This window comes from Chiroxiphia lanceolata, chromosome 10 (genome assembly GCF_009829145.1).
Source record: "Chiroxiphia lanceolata isolate bChiLan1 chromosome 10, bChiLan1.pri, whole genome shotgun sequence".
NCBI classification, from domain to species: Eukaryota; Metazoa; Chordata; class Aves; order Passeriformes; family Pipridae; genus Chiroxiphia; species Chiroxiphia lanceolata.
In genome coordinates, this window is record NC_045646.1 from 19,487,885 (window position 1) to 19,501,794 (window position 13,910).

The following is a 13,910-nucleotide window of genomic DNA, read 5'->3' on the forward strand; positions in this document are numbered from 1 at the left end:
AATCTTTGCTATAACCAATGGCTTGTTATTTGATTTTTGATTTGTAGGGATTTTGATGAATTCTTAAAAACCTGTTTGAAATCAAGCTTTCTTTTCCACATGTCTCACACGTTGGGAATACCACGAAGTTAGCCAAAACCAATTAGTACTAATTTTTAGTATTAGTCTTAGGAAAAAACATTATATTAAATGGGTTTTGTCAAATTCTCTAGCATTTTTCTAGCCAAAATATCAGTTTAAAAGTGAACAAACGTCAGCCATCTTTACAGAAGAGGAGAAAATTTAACATGGAAGAGAAACTCAACTTAAAAGTATTTTGTTTGGGTTTTTTAATTTAAAATTTTAATTTTAACATTTAAAAATTTGATGCATTCTTGATAATTGATTTACCTTGGTAAGATATGATATAAAGGTAGTTCTCAGTTTCATCTCTGAAATGTTCATAAACTGAAAAGTGAAAAAAAATTTCCATGGAGTATCAAAAGAGATGCTCAGCATGGGGGCTTAGATTACTTGGTTAGAATAAGCTCTGGCCTCCAACCTCTTTCTTGCTGAGAATCAGCCTGTGGCCAAACTGAAACGGTGTTCAGGTTATACTTCAGGCCCAAGATATATAGTTCTAATGGTTTGTTTCTCTGAGAAGTTAATGTTTGCTCTGAGAGAAGCAACTAGTGTGTGGTGAGTAAAACTGATGTCTCACAACTGCAGTAATCGGCGCCGGAGAAATGAGACTTTGTGCAGAAGGTTTAATTTTTGTGAACAACTTTTTATAGCATTGGCCTCTTTATCTGCAGCCAGTCAGATCCATGTCCACGTTTCAATAATTAAATCACTGTTTAGTCTTTTAAATCCAATTTGGGCCGTTTCTCAAAGGACATGGCTCCTTAGTCTGACATCTGGATATTTAGTTTATCTGAGCTTTGAGTTGGTCATGTAAATTGAGTGTCTCTGGTTTGGATCTGCTTTTTGATGGGTAAACACATCCTTGCAAATGGGCTACAGATCCATGTCTTGATGTTGGTTTTGTTGTGGGTTTTGTCTTTCATAGAGGTAAGGAGGAAACCCGGGGAAAGCAGTGAAGGGCAAACAATTAAAAAAGCAGTACTGGGATGTGAAATGTGTATCCGAAGGTGTTAATAGCTATTATGTGGATCTGCAGCATGTAAGCCAGTAAGTGCATTTCTGCTACCTACACAAAGTTATTACACACTCTTTATGGTAGTTCAGCTTCTTCCAGTGTTTCCATTATTAACTTCTGTTTTCATGGAATTGTACTACAGGCTGAGTCTGTGTCTGGGTAATTTTATTAAAGCAGTTTTCAACAAGCTCTTTGGCTGTACAAGCATGGAAAGAATATTAAATTAAAAGAAAATTCTGAACCCAGGACACCTAATGTTCTGATATGTGATGTCAGGCTATGTCATTGCTAATACATTGTATAATTTCGGTTTTGCCACTTATTGCATGTAAAGTCAGTAATTTTTCAGCATCAGTATCTTCAAAACCAAATGTTTTAACCACTGCAGTGTTAGCTAGAAAATCACTGGAAGATCTTAAATAATGAGCTGGCTTTTCACTGCCTTCCCTTCCACTTTGAAGGGGAGTTTAACAATAAGAAGTAGCTGATGAGACCCAGCATTGCAGCATCAGCTTTGCCTCTTTTAGCTGTGAGCAACACATTGCTCAGAAGTTCTTCAACCACAGCTCCTGTGCGACTGTGGAAATTTTGGTGCTGGAGTCACAGTGTTTATGTAGGATATCAGGTATGGAAGTAAACTAACCAGGCACTTGACTGAATTTATTAATAGTTTTTCCAAGATGATAGCTGGGTAGTGATATCCTTGGTGTCTGGGTTTAGGGACAATCCCAGGATATGATGGGTTGTGAGGGGAAGGCAGGGTGATCTAAGAAAATCCCAGCAAGATCAGTGGAGAGGTTTAGGCCTTTTACATCTTCATCCGTGTTTGTATGTGATATAATCTACGATGACCAATCTGAATTATTTCATAATCCCCACAGCACAGGAACTGTGAACTGCTTAGAATGCCTCCTAAGGACTTTTTTCATTCTCTAAATGAGCATAAAATCTGCGAATTTGGCTTTGATTTCAGTGTAATGAATTTGAATGAAGTTGCCTAATGCAGAGCAAGAGGACTGCTATGAATATGTATGCAGTGCTGCTGGCCTTTGTGAGCGGGTAGATCCTGGGGAGATGAAATGAATGAGCTCCAGAGGGCTGATCTTCTGCGTGAAGGATGTTTGATAACTTATTTCTGAAGTTTTTAATTGTTTCCTATTTTGTCTTCTTTTAAAAAGAGTTCTTTAAGATCTCTGACTGTACCAGCACACATCTTAGTATTTTATTTTTTCCAGTTAGGAGTTATTGAATTAAGCCTCCCTGCTTTGTAAATAAAGGAAACTTAACATTTCTGATTTTTCTTTTTTAATCTCAAGACTTCTTAGTTAAAACAAAAAATCAGTAAGACATGGATATATCAGAAGTTCACTGCCTTCTCCCTCCCCCTATCTCCCACTCCACATTGAAATATGAATTATATTTCAATTCAAGTTAGTTAACTAATAAGAAAGATACGGAATTATTGTTGTGCATTTTAGAGTCTCAAGCAGTATTTAGTGTATTTTGGGGCAGTTATTAATGCTGACACAAATTTATATCATTCCTTTGTTAGGCTATATTTCATAAATGTTTTTGACCTATTTTTTTAAATATACATGTAATATTTATATTGCCTTGTATATTCCTCCATAAATTACAACTTTACTCTGTAATTGTAAACATAGATTCTGACAATCAAATGATGGAGTTTTGATGGGTTTTCTAGTTTATTATAGTTTTTCTCAGCAGCTTCAGGTAGTTAATTAAAAACCCCCAATCTATTTATTTTCTCTGTCAAGTGGAAAGGAAATAAATGTAATGAAAGGAATTTTTATTTTGAATTGGAAAGTAAACAAGTATGTGCTGTATTAATTTTTTAAATATTTTTTTTTTTTTTTTAGTACTAAGAGTATACAGGCTTCCTGCAGAAACTACCAGAGGAAAACAAAGGTATTTTGGAGCAGAATAGAGTTCAGTAGATCTGTTGTCACATGAAAGATAGCTGGAACTCTGGGATAGTCTAGTTGACTGAATGGTTTTGCTTATACTATGTAATTATGAAATTACCCATGTTACATTCAAGCTGTTGTCATCTGAGCTTCAAAGTCAACACTTGAATTTAGAGAAATGATTTTTTGATGAATATTTTTAATTATACTTTCAGTAACTATTTATAGACTTCAAGGTTATCTGCACATTCAGTGGAAAGCTTCCATTTTTAGCTGTTCCTCACGGTCCAAAGGGTTTGCACTCTGTGATGTACAACGTGGAGGCTGCTCCCTGCACCTGCAGGGAGACTTGGGAAAATCAGTGGGAGAAAGCTGGGACTGCACAGAAAACAGCAATTGTAAAACATTCTGTGAACAGAGGTACTGGGGCATAATGTTGTAGAAAGAGATGGAGAAGAGACTGTATTCCAACACGTGAAGTTTCCTTAGGAGTTTCACAAGCACAACATAAAATTACAAAACCTCCGCTTATTAAACTCTGGGAGAATTTTATTGCTTATGGAACTCCAGTCTGAATGTCACAGCTGTTACTAATTACAACCAGGAATAATTACAGCAGCAAAGATTAATGTGCTCGCACATTTCAGAGCATACAGGATAATGGGAACAGAGTGGATGCTTACAGGGTGATGGAAGTTTAATGCAATGCACACATTCTTGGCTGGTTGATAATAATGTTATGCCTTCATGTAATACTTTACATGTCTATACCATTGTACATGCCTTTAATTTATAAGCCTTTAAAATACCCTAGGAGAAGAAACTGGCTTAACATCCCAGTCTGCCACTATCTTTGGATATTGCCTATTGTGTTAGTAAGGATTCTTTGATCAGTAACTCTTTTATCTTCATTATGTATTCCACCTTGCTGTAGTTTTGTGTTTTTTCCATGAAGTCTTCCAAAGCAGGAGATCCTAAGAGATATTAACTGTTACTAGATGATGCTGTGTTTCTATTTTTCACTTTTTCAAGATATTATTCTTGGAATTCAGCTAGCAAGGATTTAATGTGTTTTGGTTTTTTGGCTTTTTGGTTTGTTTTTTTTTTTACCTTGTGGCTTTTTGAAATTACTGTAATTAATTTCATTAGCAACTCCATGATGCTTCTAGACCTAGAGCTATGAAACTCTGGTCTGCAGACTGCTGCTACCTGCCAGGCTGTAGTAAATGGTCTGCAAGGATCAACAGTCCATTGGGCCTTTTGATGTGGAGTTTGATGAGAGGAAATCATCATTTGGGAAGGGCCAGAGCTGACAGAGGAAAACACACAGCAACACTTTTCTTGTTATATTGAAGCCAGCATTTATGTTTCCCCCCATCTAAAAATATTTGTGCAGTCAGTTCCTCAGGTGGGATGGTGTTTGGTAAGTTGTTAAGGGGTAGTAAATGGGTCACCTGCTTACCATTTCACCTGGTTTATAACATGTTTTTGTGTATCCATCTCTGCTGTGGATCTAGCAAATCCCTTCTTGAAACTTTTCCAGTACTCTTGGCATGGAAGTAACAGCACGTTTTTGATGCAGCTTCTTGAAGGTGTTTCAGTCTCCCATCTTCTTTTCAGAAGATCCATTATGCAGAATGGATTTTACCCTTTTTTCTCTCTTCAGCACCAGACTGGTGTGCAGTCAAATAACCATGAGGCAGCTGTTTCAGTGGGACTTGATGTAGCTGAATTTTGTTACTAGTCTAATCAGCTTGAAAATTGCCACTTGACTTTGATTTCCACCTAAGTTTTCTCTGGGAAAGGTGGCTTTCATTTGCAGCTCTTACTGTCTCAGCTAGCCAACCTTGCAGAGTGTGCTCATCCCCAACACGGGGAGCAGCAGCCAGGCACCAACATTGCTGCAGCTCAGGGTGCACAGCCTGCAACACAGGGAAGGGGAGAGCAACATGAGGAATGCCTACTGTGCCCTCATGTTGCTGATTATGGAGAAGTGTGGGAAAGCTCCATTAACACACCAGCAGAATTGGAGGTGCTTCTGGCAGGTCCAGGTGCATCTTTCCACTCAGTTTTACAAAAATCAATATAAGGCCTTCTCTTTGTATTCTGTTAACCATCTTTATTTCCTTTCTCATTTTCTCTCTTTTTTTTTTTAATCTCTATGATGTTGTGAACCTCTCACACCTTATAGGAAAAGGATTTGGAGAACATCTCCCTCCATGAGGCAAATGGCATACCCCAGCTGTGCTTCCCAGGCTTGTTAATAGATCTGGTTTATTGTGTTCTGTTCCACTGCCAGAAAATTTTGTCAGGCAATCCATAGTGATTGATTCTATGGAAACAAAACACCATTTCCTTCTGTTTTCAGTCTTGAGTCACGTTGTAGCTCTCACACCAGAGGCACTAAGCAGCCAGTCAGATTTTTTTCCCAGCAGTTCCAGAATTCCTGCACTTGTCTACAAACAGCTGTACAAAATTAAGTGAAAATAACTTTCAGTTCTGGTCTTCACACCTAAAAAACATGACTTAGAGACTGATTGAAATGGCTTATCAGTCTTCTGGATTTCATATGAAACAAAAAAAGCCACGTCCCAGATGATGGAGTTTCTGTAACTTTTTGAGTTTCATGTTGTCTTTCTTGATGTAAGGTGCTCCAATGCTGCACAGAATCAGTTTTTTGTGATTCCAGCTACTGGCCATCAGTGGCAGAACTTATGTTTAAGAATTTGATGCATCATTTACAGTTTACTTTGTCTTATTTTCCTTGCAGATCATCCTTTATAGTTTTAAGCTTTATACTTCATACTTTCAAATCAGAAAATCCCAGAGAACACGAATGTTCTTTGCACTTGCAAGCTGTGTAAAAAGCCACAGTGTTCTGTCACTAGATGAGGCTGATATAGAAATATTTGCAGTGGCAATACATTGCTCTTATTCACACGTCAAGTGTGTTGTGCTAAGTAACAAAATTACAAATTCAAGTGATGGCTGCAAGAGCCAGCATAGTATCTGTTAGGGAGCTTCCCTCTTAGTAAGCTTTACTCTGAATTCATTATAACCCTTGGTGAAGTTCCACACTCTGGGAGTTAGAATTCAGGATATGGCTCAGTCAATAGAATGTAGTCTTAAAAATAAACAAGTAAAGAAAAACCTCACTCCATAGATATTACAAAATATGTCATTCTAGATTTCTTCTTGTTCTCATGCTGTGATGTAAATGCCTGATTATATCGTTGCTGTGTAAATATGATTTTTGTTTAGCAGTTGAGCAGAGATATGATAAGAGGCTGTAGCCAAAGAAAAGATAACTTCAAAACTTCTTTCCATTCAGCTTGTTACCCTGTCTAAGTCCCTGTGTAGGGTTTCTGCTTTACTTTTTCAGTGGAAAGTCTCTGATGTGCAGGAAGGACTGATGTACATGGTTGCAAAGCACTATGTGGCATTTGCTAATTAAGAGAGTAGCTTGGTTGTTCTGTTATGGGAAATGATGTCAAACACAGATGAGATCATTCTCCTTCTAGGACAGGGGGTTTTGGTGTGTTGGGAAGTTACTGAGCCAACATGGATTCACTGCTCTTCCTAGAAATGCTGCTCCTCTTGAGGATCACTGATAATTATATTCACACAGTTCTCTTCCCACTGGCTTTCTCCATTAGGTGTTTGCAAGTCTTTTCTTGCTTTGTACAAAATATTTTCCTCTGTGTGACTGTGAGAAACAAGTCCAGTATTTAAAACAGCATGAGAAAGGGGGAGATGAGTAAGGGTTGGAAAAGGCTGCTGGGACAAGTAAATTGAATAGAAAAGCGGTGATGGGGAGGCCTGGGTGAAGTCAAAAACACATGGGTTGGAGTGGCTTGATGGGGAGTAGTGAGATTTTGTCAAAAAGTGATTCCATAATAAAGCACATTCCTCTTGCAAAATGTGGTCATCCACAGGGCATGTGAGTCCTTGTAGGCCTGACAAGGTAAATCCATGCCAATCCACCCTGTCAGGGTTAGATTGCCACCTGTCATAACCTAAAAACCAGCCAAGGTGTGTTCACCTTTTCATTGCAACCAACTTCCAACAGCTATTCCACATCATGTCTTCATGGAACAGGAGGAGTAACATGGGTTAGTGGGCCAGCTTTATCATAAATAGTTGGAAAGGTACTGCTGACTTAGAATATTTGTGAAATTCTCCCCCCCCTTAAAAAAAATCTACGAAGAAGCAGTAATAGTAGCAGTGCATTGTTTCTAAAGCAGTTTTAATTCTATGGGAAGATCAGCCATATTATTTGCAGTGCCCCACATGTTCTGATGTATTTTGTGAAGGGTTTAAGCCTTCAATATTTCTCTGCTTTTTGGTTAAGTTCCCTGTTGATTCCTTTTTAAATTCTCCATAAATGAAGAGACAAAAATGTCCTCCGTCAAAATGTTTTTCTTTTGTTAACTATGCTGTCATAATTAATACTGCATGATATAAAATGAAACATTGCTACATTTTCTTCATGCTGAAATATTTTGATGGTCTTAGAAGTCTGGATTTTGTACCTGGTGCATTTTTCCCAAAGCACTCTGGCTATGCAAAGCAAGCCAACATCCTTTCACAGAGCATGGTTCCATTGAAGACCTTCTCCCTGGGTCTGCATCTTTGGCTGGGTGCAGACAGCTGACCTTTGGGTGAACTTCTTGTAATTTGCTTTTTCTATTTGTTAATGATTTGAGATTCTGTGGAGGATTTGTATGGCAGCAGAATGGGAGATGAACAATAATGTATGTCCTCATTAAGTCTTCAGTATTTCTTTTTCATTGGACTTTTCTTTGAATGGGAAGAACTAAACCCTTATTCAACAGTTAATGGCATCAGAATTGTCCTTCTTAAGTAAGCAAATGCTTACTGTACTTCTTAATTTGCTTTTAGTGAAAGGATTACACAGAGGCATTATTTGGAGTTTAACATAGTAGCTAGCAAGCATATGTTTGTTGGGATTTTTTCTGTTTTCCCTGACATGGCTTTTTCCCCTTTCCAGGCTGACTATGTGCTGTCCAAACAGCCTGGCAATACCCAGAGATCTTTTTGTCACTTTTCAGTCCAGTACATCAATAACCCACTATTTTGTCACTACTTTTCAAGTTCCTTACGTTAACTAGTATGAAAGGGTTTTAGAATATTATATGGAGCTTCTGGCACTTCCACTTTTTTTCCTCACTTCTAGAGACAGTATATTTTGCTGACTTCTGTGGTGGTTTTTAATTTAACATCCTTTTATTTTTCTTTCTTATTTACTGTGTTCTTATCACTATCCCACCCTTCTTTTTTATTCTATAGCAGAGTGTTGGGCTTATCTTTGAGCTTATATTGATGATCTTCCATTGACCTGTTTTTTAATATAAACATAAATAAATTTCTGTACATCACTAATGAGTGGTGTCATTTGTTTGCTGTAAAATCATTGCTATGATAATATTTTAAAATTAATGAAACTTATATTAAAATGTCTTTTTCTATCATCCCACACTTTTAAAAGTGAAATTGCAGACACTGGGGAAGTTTGAATTCAATTCTGCTGTGACATGTTCCTATGCATTTAACATATGGCAACAGCCTTTCTTTTTCTGGCTGTGATCCAAACTCTTGAGTCTCCATTCCTGTTTCTTTGCTCATTGAAACATCCACTCACTTTGGGTGGATTTAAGGAAAGGCTATTAGGAAATAAATGGCAAAATAATGGTTCGTGTAATGAAAAGTACATGAAATGTAGTCTAAACTGGGTAGTTAACTGCTCTTTGTTTCTATATCATCAACACTATTCCAACAGGTTTGGTGAAGGGTTTTTTTTTTCATTTTGAAAATGTAAAGCTGTTTTGCTTTGGGTTTGGGTTGTCCTTTTTCCATTGCAAATGAAACACACTTATTTTTAGCGTTTTTGTCATTGGTGACCCAAGAAATTAATGAAATGTTCATATGAATACCTCATGTGCAATTACTGCATGGTGCCCCCTTATAATTTATCACATTTAGATCACTTCTGGGATTGTGCTGATGAACAGCCCTATTTGCATGTGACTTCTTATGTGATCAGAACAGCATGACAGTCCATAAAAATATTTTTTGAATTAAACTTGATTTTTTTCTCTGTAGACAAATAACTACTGTACAAAACAGAACCAGTTTGGGTTTTTTCAGTTCAAACATTACATTCCACTTTACAGCAAAGCACTGATCTTAAGCCATACCCCATTGTTCATCCAAAGTTTCTTCTTGAAGTCTTTCGTGAGTTATTTTGTATTTGTCTTTCTCTTTCTTAAGCAACACATCCAAGCTGCCTGATGCACACCCCAAACTTTATCTCAGGGTCAAATAGGACTGTTCTAAAAAGATCCACTGACAGAGTGAAAAGATATAAACAAATCCATCAGCTTGCAAAAATGAGGGTTAAAAAGCCTGGAAATGTTAGCATTTAAATTAAAAAATGTTGATCTCCTGCCAACCTTCTACTTTCAGTGAGCAATTCGTGTGAACTGGTAGGATATCAAATTAGGCAAGTTAACCTCTGAAGCTTTTAGGGGAAAGCTGTTTTGTGTCCCTGGGTTCCCTGCTGACTCAGGGGAAAGAAGCTGGCAGGTTGAACTGGGTTGTATATTTTGAGTGGACAGCATGCTCGGATTTATTTTTCTTCCAGCTCTGCTGCAAAGTGAAGGACACATTTTAAACTCTGATTTTGAAGTAGTCATGAAGTAATTCTTCATTCTATGTGTATCTAGAGCATTTATAGACAGGATATGCAGAAGGCTGAGATTTGCACACTTGGAACCTGTTAAACTTTACATTATCACTACTGAAATCACCAGGTACCCCCCAAAAAAATGAGGTTTGCTTAAAAATGAGACGAGAAATTGTTATTTTTAGTCGCCTTCTATTCTGTGGGCCATTATGACTTTTAAAGCACATCTTGGCAGCCATGAGAGCCAGGGGCCTTACTTTAAAGGCTGGGATTGTCCCATAAATCCTTCCCTCTGTAGTCCACACCCTTCAAGGAAGGCACTTAATCTTGTGAGACCCTGCAGATATTGGGAGCTGGCAACACTTTGGTTCCCAAGCAGGTGGGACCAAAAGCGTGCTTTGGCTGGTTAAACTTCTTGGCTGTGTGGACAGTTTGGTACCTGCTTAGAAACATGAAAAAACTAATGAACTCCTGTTTTAAAGACTGTGCCTTGCAAGCTAAAGAATCATTTCTTTATCTGCACAATGCTGGGATTTGACTCTTTAGTGGTCAGGAAGGAAAGAAGCACCTGTGTCTTCTCTACAAGCACAGCCAGGCACAGTAAGCATGCACGGTGTGGTGTGTCTGTGAGGCCTCAGCATTTAGTGCTGACAGCAGATGTGCTCTGCATCCATAATGATAGAACATGAAGCAGCCTTAAAAAAATTTCCTGCTGCTCTGGAAGTAAGGTACCTCCTTCTTCCTGCAGCAGAAGGAATAGTTCAAGACAATGAGTTTGGTAGTTCTCATCCCAAAACCACTCTTCTTGTATAATAATAATTGTACAATGGGCCAGATTTCAATGATTGTTTTCCTCAGTGGAATGTACTGCTTTGCCTTACAGGGCAAAGATTTGGGAACCACTGCAGGAATGGCAAAGTTAAATAAAACTTTTATTTTAGTTATAATTATTTCTGTCTGGTAGCACTTAGGAAACCAGAGGGGCTAGACCACTTTGTAAGTAGCAGTAAGTCTACATTTATTAAGAACTTTGGATTTGCATACACTTTAATATTGATTTTTCCAAAGAAATTTATCAGCAAGAAGTCTCTAAGGAGAAAGGTAAAGCAATGATGAGAACTTAAACTCTGACTGAAATCCAATTGCATTACTAATGTGACCTTTTTGGTCTTTAGAAAAAACAATCTACTATCTTCTGTTTAACAGTGAAACCCTACAGTATCTTAGCTTGCAGTAGTATTTTAATAGTCTCTCTAAAGATCATTAACAGGGAAATGTAAGAAGAATTGCATGATGTGGTTGGTCTTAATTTAGTATAAGAGGCTAAATGAGAGGGATGGCTCTATTTTATTATTCGTCAGTTGAGCTCCAGCAAGTTGCTGCTCCGGATTCTGAAAGGGCAGAGCTGCTGTTTCTCGGTGATGTGTCATAGCTCGTTTTGTTCTGTTCTCTTTCTTTGGCCATCTTATTATGGTTTCCCTGCAGAAGGGAATTGGATGATCCATGATGAGTGCTGTGCCTTTGGCAGATGGGCCCTGCTGTCATACTCCTGGGCTTTCATTTGCATGTTTCTTACATCTCTGCATTTGCAGAGGAAGATTCTTAGAATACATGACAGTTTCAATTATTTGTAACATAGCAAACCACTTTAAAGCTTTACTTCAGATTTTTACCATTTGGCCAACATGTATCTGTATTTTCCACACAAGGTTAAGCCACTGCAGTGCAGACTGGGACTGTGCTCTAGCCCTCTTTTAAACTGGCACCACATCCCAGTAACCCTTCTTGGCTCTGCATGCCTCAGCCTGGTTATTGGAAAGAGGATGGTGCACTCCCATCTGTGTGGAAAAATTCCCAGTGCATACTCATGCTGGATGGTGGGAATTTCTCTGAGTAGTGTCAAGACCAGCATCTGTCTCTTCAGAGTGTGTCTGCCCAGTGCTACTGGTGTGCTTGTCCTGCAGGCTCTCCCCATGTTAGTGCTGTCAGTGGTGTGTGCTCTCTGGGGCTACCCTCAGCAATTCTGAGGTCAGCTTGAGGCTGTCCTGCACACCATCAAAACTTGCACTTAGTGCTCTGTCTGTAGCTTTTTTTTCATGCATAAAAAGCTGATTGTTTGTAGCCAATGTTACTCTAGAAACCCACTGTATATTGAATAGGAAAGGATGACTGCCATGGAAGTGTGTTGAACCCAAGTGTTAGATGTGACAAAACTTGCTGATGTGGCTGTAAGAGAATGTTAGTTGAGGAAAGACAGGGATTACTGCACAATTGATTGATGATACACTCACACGTACTAGACCTGCAAAGTTACTTATGAAATATAACCCAGATGTACACTCATGGGTATTAATAATTCCCTTAATGTAATGTTATGAAAAGGACTTCATCCAAGGAGACACAATGTTGTTCATTAGCGCTGCTTCCCCGTTAGCAAAAGACAAACCATATTTAAGTGGTTTGCTGAACAAGAGTTTACTTAAACAGGTCCATAAATGGCTTCAAGAACTAGATGAACACATGTAAATGTAAGAGGTGTAACTGTCTTTAAAATAAAAAGCAAAAATCTCCCAGACTGGAAAAAAATAAAGTTGAACCTTCACTTAAATGCTTTTGATGACACACTCATATGAATAACCAAAATATGAAGATCAGGTTGCAAACCTTGATTGAGTGTGGAATATTTCTGAGACAGGTGAGCAGAGAAAGGGGAGAGAGCAGGCAGTGAGGACATCCACAGGCAGCCCAAAACAAATCTGATGTGGCAGGTTTCTACCTGGGGCTGCTAAAATTTCCAGCACAATGACCATTTTTTTCTCTCCAATCCATAGTTGCTACAGTAAAGCTGAGCCTTTCCCCACAAGACCTGTCTCTGAACTAATATATACTTCTACTTGTCTTTAGGGTGGAAATGGTGCACAACAGGAGGGGAGGAAAGGATTAAATGAACCTTGACTTTAGTTCTCAGCGTTAGAATTCAGTTTAAAGGAAAGTAAACACCTTAAAATTTTGGTGCTCCTTGTTTTAGGAGTGGTTTATTTTTATCTTGAATTCAGTGGTGAGACGTTCTCTTATTGGTACCCATTCCCTTTTGTTTCCCTTTGCACCCCTTGTTTCTGTTAAGCCTTGTAAGGTTGTAATCTGTTGTGCCTTTACATCTGTCTAAGCACAAATGGTGTTTCTGATGCTTTTAACACCCTGAAGGAATTTATAAACTTTGACCCAGTGGTTGTTACTAATGGTTTTGACTGGTCATGGTTTGTTTTGGGCTGGCTGTCCTTCAAGTGGATGGATACAGTAGCAGTGATGTAGGGGGTTGAGACACCAGTTTTACTTCGAGGATTTAAGAAATAATTGGTTTAAACATGAATTTTCTTTGATATTAGCAATAAAATGGGCTGGCAAGAACAGTGTTTCTATGCTCGTGCCTATAAATAGCACAAATTTTCTTTTTAAACTTTTGGTAAAGACTTGAACCAGTTGAAAAGCCTGCTTTCTTGTGTTCCAGCCACTAGCAGTGAAATGGCTTTAATATTTAAGTAACTGTTTTTATTAGACTCTGGTAGGCTTTAATAGGTGTTCCTAGAGTGCTGTTGACTTGTTCTTTATTGGTTAGCTGAGAGAAAAAGCTTTTATTCTTTTCCAGCAGGACCCTGAGGGTGTCATTCAACACCCTGGGGCAAGATGCTGAGCCAAACTCAGCAATAGGAGGCAATGATAAATCGGGATTTGAGGGAAATATAGCAGGCTAAGATCTCAGCTGCACTCTCAATTTACTAAGTTCCAATATTTACACACGCAAAATGTAATCATCAGATTCTATTTCTTACTGATTATCTTCAAAATATATTTATTCACACAAAGTCATTTCTGTTGGTGCTTTGAGCAACTAACTTTTATGTGAAAGATGGTTCTGATAAGTTGTCTTCTTGCCCTACATCAAAGGCAGCTTTGTCACTTTCAAACAAATACTTTGAAGAAATAATGAACAATGAAAAAATTTGTACCATAACACATTAGGTCTTATGTGAAAGTGGGACTTGAAGTGAGACTTTCTGTCCTACAACCCTAACGCTGCTAAGCATCATTTTAGCAGGAGTGGATGTAAAGGATTTTCATATTAGGCTGGAAAAACAAA

General features: G+C 38.2%; 1 protein-coding gene across 3 annotated transcripts in view; it reads left to right on the top strand.

Moving 5' to 3' along the window:
* Positions 1-13,910, top strand: part of SPSB4 (splA/ryanodine receptor domain and SOCS box containing 4) — a 160,648-nt gene that overhangs the window by 19,746 nt on the left and 126,992 nt on the right. The window contains exon 2 of one of the 3 annotated variants that reach the window (XM_032698347.1): positions 3,019-3,067. The exons of the other annotated variants lie outside the window; for them this stretch is intronic. The gene's annotated coding sequence lies outside the window, so the exon portion shown is untranslated. The remainder of the gene's footprint in view (positions 1-3,018; positions 3,068-13,910) is intronic. 3 annotated transcript variants of the gene reach the window in all.